General features: G+C 32.6%; 1 long non-coding RNA gene across 1 annotated transcript; it reads left to right on the top strand.

Annotated features, from left to right (window-relative positions):
* The first annotated feature begins 3,166 nt into the window (after positions 1 to 3,166).
* LOC133804746 (uncharacterized) lies at positions 3,167 to 5,413 on the top strand. Its single transcript, XR_009878603.1, has 3 exons — positions 3,167 to 3,517; positions 5,013 to 5,072; positions 5,308 to 5,413. It is a non-coding gene; the product is annotated as an uncharacterized LOC133804746 (long non-coding RNA).
* Positions 5,414 to 7,168: the final 1,755 nt, after the last annotated feature.

Here is a 7,168-nt window from a genome sequence, read left to right on the forward strand (position 1 = left end):
GAATGGACCTCCATTATGCACGAACGGTGGTAGAGATCGTGGTTGGCTGTCTTCATTCTGTAACTGCAACGACTACTACTCCATCTCTAAGCAGCTGTCCTCTTCTTCGTGCAACCCTAGCACACGTGGGTTCAAATGTTCAGATGGGACAAAATTGTTTTAACCCAAGCCCAGCTCAGGATAACCCTTCCTCAAAGCATATTCCACCAAAAGAAGGCCCAACTATTCCCTTCAATACTAATTTGAAACACATGTTCGTGCAGCACATTCCACCATCATTTAATTTAAGGCCCACTTTGTCAAAAGATAAGCCCACAACTCTTGCTGAAATGAATGTATTTTTAGAACAATGATTTCATTTTGAGGAAGTTAATAATTCTTTTGGTGTTGATTTGGAAGAAAAGATTGGTGATGAAAGCAAGAATACTCAAGATGATCTTATGGCAGATGTTGATATCATCATGTAATGACCCAACTTATTCTAGACTTTGGACCATTAATAACTACTATACATAGACACTAATCTTTAAAAAAAAAAGCATACATATGAAATAATCATAACTTCATTAAAACTGTAAAACAAAGGTTAAAATACATAAAATTTAGAGTAGGATATGGGATCCCATTGTTTTGAAAATAAAACATAACATAACTTAAATCTTAAATAAATTGGTTACAAAATCAAGTGCGGAAATACATAGAAATCATAATTAAAAGACTTAAACAACTTCGTCCTCGAATCGTTCGCGCAGTCCACCGATTCCATTCTCCTTCAATACACAATCCCAAGCCACCAAGAACCTTCCCGCCGCCATAACTATTAACCTGCACATATAAAACAAAGGAACGAGCCTAATGCCCAGCAAGGAAAATATACTACAAGCATGAATCATATACATAAACATAAGCTATAAACATATAACATATTCTATAAACATATATCATAATTCTAACCCATGTACATGGTAACTATTGGGGTTTGCTAACTAAGCAACTATAAGCCTCAAACTACAATGAGGTTTGCTAGTTAAGCAACTATAAGCCCCAAAAACATAAAAGTGTTGGGGTTTTGTATATAGCAACTATAAGCCCCAAAACATACATATATCATAACATAAAATCATACTATGGCATAATCATAACATATTATATAACATAGCACATATCACATAGGAACTATCCTATTTTCCTTACCAAAAATTGGGATGTGAGAACAAGGACGGGGTTTTGGAACACTCCTAAAAACCATAATTGAGAAAGGTGAGTATTCTAAAAGAAAGAGATGAAAAGGAATGAACTAAACCACTGAGAAGGTACTTACCGACAAGATCCTCAAGTTCAAAGAACTTAGATGCCTAACCACGAATGAAAACAGCGAGTTAGGAATTGAGTAGAGAAAAACTATAAAACTAATGAAACAATACAGAAAGGAACTAGAATTAGGAATACCTTGAATGCACTATAACCGAACTACACCTTGATATCGGAATACACACTATTATCCTTACTTCCCAAGTGTTTAATAAGCTTAGAATGATAAAGCTTATAACCCCAACCCAAGTGTTTAACACTCTAAAGTAAACCTAGCAGCTTGAAGGCTCTGAACTCAGCTTGATGAATGAAGAAATGGCTGGGTACTAGGTCCTATTTATAGAGTTCAAGAATGAAAAGATCTTCATTTATCTTGAATAAAAATAATGACTTTTTAATTGAAAAACATTTGAATATTCGTTCAGCAGAGGCTTAAGACTCGATCAAAAAGATTCTGGACTTATCAAGAGGTTAAGGATTAAAATGAGCTCGGTTTCAAAATTATTCAAAATTCATGCCCTAGAGCCGATATGTCGCCCATGCTAGGCGATATATCGCCTGGGCTGATATTCCTGAGGCTCGTCGAAGTGGTCGTGCGAAGTTACGTGTTTTTCGTATCCCCGTGTGGCGATATATCGCCCCTAGAGCTGCGATATATCGGCATACGCTGAAATATTATACACGTAATTACACTTTTTCAGCCTAATTTGAATTAAGTAAACAGCTTTGACTGAGTCCTATAACGATTTCAAAGCTGCTGGCAGACTCTGGGATTTTCAAATATTACTCTTAATAAACTGTTCCTCAAAAATACTTAATTTCTCATTAAACATGCACATGAAAAATGTCATTATCTTATTGGGTCTATCTAAACCTTATAGTATAATAAATATCATCTTCATAATCAGTTATATTAATCAAACCTTAGGTTAAAATTAATATTCTTAAACTATAGGTTAAACTTATAAAATCTACAAGTGTTGCTACGAGTGTCCAACTAAGTCTCGGCTTGAACCAAAATCCACAGTCATAAACATACTATAACTACTACTAGATATTACTATTACAACTACTATCTAACTAGCTAAGTAAAGTTATTGGACTCTACAATTCTCCCCTACTAAAAAGAATTTCGTCCTCGAAATTTACTTACCAAACAATTCCGGATACCGGGCTTGCATGTCTTCCTCCAACTCCCTCGTTGCCTCCCGTTCAGAACTATTACTCCATAGGACTTTGACTATTGGAATACTCTTGGACTGTAACTGCTTCATCCCTCTATCGAGGATGCTAACTGGTCGTTCCTCGTAACTCAAGTCTTTCTGGAGTGCTATTGTATCGTACTTGAGGACGTGATATGGGTCTAACACATACTTGTGTAGCATTGAGATGTGGAACACGTCATGGCTATCTGCTAGGGTTGGCGGTACACTACAAGAAATCTGATCTTTACCTACCAATATATATTGGTAGGGAAAGTAATGTTTTGCCTACCAATATTTATTAGTACATAATATTAGTAGGTAAATGCTAGACCATTATATTATATTTCGGAACATAGCTTTACCTACCAATAATATCAGTAGGTAATGATATTTACCTACGTATATTATGGAGGGAAATTTTTTAACCATTCCCGCTCAATTTTCCCCCCATTTTTTATTTTCATTATATTATTTTATTATTATAAATGCTTATTTGGAAGCTTATGTGGAGTAAATAATATGATGTGTACACATTGTATAACATGTGGCATGCCACGTGTGTACATAGTTGGAAAAAATATAAATAAAATATATTTATAATAAATTTGTATTTAAAATTAAAATAAAAACTAAAAATTCTACCTACCCACGTTTTTTTCTTTTCCCCTAAACCCTATCTCTCTATCTTTCTCACTTCTCAGCCGCAACACTCACTCTCTCAACTCCCTCTCCCTCACGCTCGGCGAACAACACGAACGGCTTCAGAGTTTGTTGAAACCTCTCTCCTTGTGACCCCGCCACCTGACGCGCCGGAGATCGCCGCAGGAGGAGCTCGGAAGTCGCACCGCAGTTGTGGGTTTTGAAGCTTTTTTGGACCTCCACCGTTGTCCAAACTAGATTCCAAGGGAATGGTTGTGCTCCGGACATCGAGAGGATGAAAAGCCACCAAAGAATCTGGGTAATTATGAAAGCTCTTAAATCTGAAGACGTCAAATCGCAAGGTTTGCTTTCTATCTCGTTTCATTTTCAGAGCTTTTAGTTATTCAAGCTTTGATGGATCTCGATTCACTTTTATGGTTAATTTTAGCTGAACTCTCTGTTTTTTGGTTTGAAATGTTAAAGTGCTTTGGCAACCAAGGAATGGTTGTAACAGATTATTTTCTGAAAATAAATTAAATGTTTATTTGTTGATTTCTTTCATAAGTCCTGGAGTAATGTATATTTTTCTTTTAAATGTTTGCTTTTTAGTTTTACTGAGTTTTGTTTGGATTTTCCTCTCTTTTCAGGTTACCTCTTGTGAACATGCTTTTTGCAAAGCTTGTTTGATTGATTATGCTGCTTCCTTGGGATAAGTCTCATGCCCTTCTTGCTCGACACTGCTTACTGTTGATTTGATAGCAATTGCAAATAATGGGAATCAGACCAGTAAAACTACAATAAAGGGCTTCAGGGCATCAAGTATTCTAAACAGAGTTCAACTTGACAATTTTCAAACAAGCACAAAAATTGAGGCTTTGGTATGTATAATTTTAATAAATCATGTATTGTCTTTGAATTCTTTAGTTCATGTGACCATGTTCTATGTATACCTAATAGGCATGCTGCTACGTGATTTGACAAGTATTCATGCATATATTCTCTTTTAAAAATACTTGCCATAGTTTTTGTCATCCTGTTAATTTAGTTATGATGCTGCCCAGAATGTTTGTATGGGAAGGGGAGGGGATCAAATTCCCATTGTATAAAAAAGAAGAAAAAGAAAAAAAAAGTAAAAGATTAAAATATTTGGTTTCTTTTTTTTAAAAAAAAACTTGTCATATTTGATACTGACAATGAATTTAGATGTATATATTTATTTAAATGAATATAGAGAGGAACACAGATAGTTTCCAATTATCAACTTTAGCCGTTTGGCTGGTGTTAATTGCATTTCATTACTTGTAATCGCTTTAGGATTTTAATTGTTTTCAGATAACGTGGTTTTATCATCATTTATTTTTGGAATATGTTTAGGGACAAAGTTGGTGACATGATTACAGTGGAAAAATTGTTAGTGTACACCATCTTGTGTAAAAAATTTAGTGAGAAATCTTTTTGCTGATAACAGGCATTACGTGTACTAGTCTGTTTTTTATTCATTTGATGTTGCTGGAGAACTATGACTAGAAGGCCTTTATCTGCTTCTGTTATCTCTTGTATGCATGCTGTTCTTGTAATATTTACCTGTTACTAAGTTAAGTATGTTGATCCAGAGGGAAGAAATCAGATTCATGATTGAGAAGTATGGTTCTGCAAAAGGAATAGTTTTCAGCCAGTTCACATCATTCTTGGATCTCATAAACTACTCCCTCGAGAAGGTGTTTATAAATAATTTCTAAAGTGCTTTTCACGATTGATTTAACTGAACCTGAATTACTTGTTTATCTTTTCCAATTTGCTTTCTGCATCTAAATCTCATTTGTCATGCTTGGCTTATGTGTTTTGATCCCATGACAGCTCGGGTTGGAACTTGTTGGTGAAAGCCTCATCTTTTTTCTTTGTTTTGTTTGCAAAAAGGTTAGGTTCTGATTATTACATATTTGTCGAGCATTTTTTTTTATGTAAACCTAGTTTTCTTCTTTCCACTTGATGCTGAAACTAAATTTTTTTCAATGGTTTTGTGTTAGTAATATAGGTTGCCAATTAAGAGACGTGTTTTGGGGTTGAAAGAGATTTCGTTGTTTGCTTAGAGAAAGATTGTCCTAATATAGTATTTATATGAAGGATTTAATTTAATGCATTACTTTTGTAGGGTCTTGAGTATAAAGCTTAGCAACAAAGCAAAGTAGTGTTCAATTACTTGGTGCAATGGCCTATTGTGCTCCTGAGCAATTGTCCCAGTGTCTCCATAAGATTGTACCAAATATGACAGAGGTCTCTCTTTGTGTTTATGAATATTTTAATTTATTATGTAAAATATTTCATGCTCATACTTAATTTTGTTTATCTTTGTCTTCTTTAAACTCTTAGGAATGCAAGTTTTAACTAATGTCCATCCAAGTTTTTGCTGGTTATGCAGAAGCATAGTAAATATATGTGAAACTTGGCTTTTTATGTGTGTCCAGTTCATTAAAATTTTGTATTTAAATTGTATTGTTCTTCTACCTCTCTTTATTATATGATATATTGGTGAGTTTGAATATATTGATGACCACCGTTCTGGGAAAATTGTGGTGGTGCTCAAGGGTGTTGATAGGTGAGACTCTTGACATCTATAGTTTATTGTTATTTATAAGAAATTGCTAGTTGAATATTAAATGGCAACTCATTCTCACATTATATTTGGCTGGGAGGACATCAAAACTTGATTAAGTAAAATTATAATACAATGATAGGGACACACATTTTTTTCTTACTGTCATTGAATTATAATTTTTTTTTGGTTAACCGTGAGACTTGTTCTTGAATAATAAGAATATTGTTGGTTTAATTTGTGTTTTGAGTCATCCAATATGTCTAATTTCTCTGAAGTAGTGGCTATTTCATATTGAGTTTTACAATTAGTTAAGAATGTTGGTTATGCAAAATAGTGAATAAATTGACTTTGAAGTCTAAAGATGTGTTCTTTGCTCCTGTTTTAAATATTTATTGTTTAAATTGTTCTCAATGCATACTCTATCTGCGTTTTGATTCTCTCTCTCTCTCTCCACTATTTTGGAAAAAAATAGAGTTTTTTTTTGTCATGTAAAGAAATTCTTATAGTACTTAATTGAGGATATTTCTTTGTTTTTTTTTCAACTAATTACAATCTATAGTTATATTATGAGTTATCTTTTTATGCTGTTGGTTTAATTATAATGATATATGATAGGATGATTCTTCATATTTTATTCTCTTTTTGTCTTTGGAGATATTTTTAATCTAAAAAAATTGTTTGTTTTTAGTTTTGTTTTCCTATTGAAATATGACATTAGTTAACAAAAAAAAAATGAAAGTGTTAGCTACCTTTTGAAAAGTGTTAGCTAGTTTTTAATTCTAAATTGTTTGACTTAATTATACTATATATATTTTTTAAAGTGTTTTTCTAAAGCATAAATGAAATTTTCAATCTGTTTTTTAATCCAATTGGAGTGTGTTTTACAATTTATTTCATTGTTACTTTAATTTTTTTTTTTTTGCCTATGATGTTCAAGAATAAGTGTACTTATTGCCTATTAGTAGTTTTTCTGAGTTGGAAGTTAGTCACACTGAAACAGAAGCTTAAAGTTTATGCAAACAAACTAAGAATTGGTATTATGTTTCATATTGATATTAAGAAAAGGCTTGAATTTGGTTAAATTTTGTTGTAGTTATCTTAGATCGATCTCATATAGTTTCTTACTATTTTGTGTTTATCTTCTTTGTTCCATTTAAAGTTTGTTAGTTGGAATTTTGAGTTTAATTATTGTGAGATTTATAAAAGTTTGAATATGACTTGTCAATTTGTTTCAGTATTATTTATGATATATTTTGAAAAGCTTGTTATTATGTTGTTGTGAAATATCTTTGTTTGTATCTATTTGAAGAGTCTTTCTAATAATAAACAATGTGTATATAAACATGTTTTGAATATGATTTTTAGCTTGTTGGAGTATAGTTTATGATCTATTTTGAAGATTTATGTATTTTTTTTT

Source organism: Humulus lupulus, chromosome X (genome assembly GCF_963169125.1).
Source record: "Humulus lupulus chromosome X, drHumLupu1.1, whole genome shotgun sequence".
NCBI lineage: Eukaryota > Viridiplantae > Streptophyta > Magnoliopsida > Rosales > Cannabaceae > Humulus > Humulus lupulus.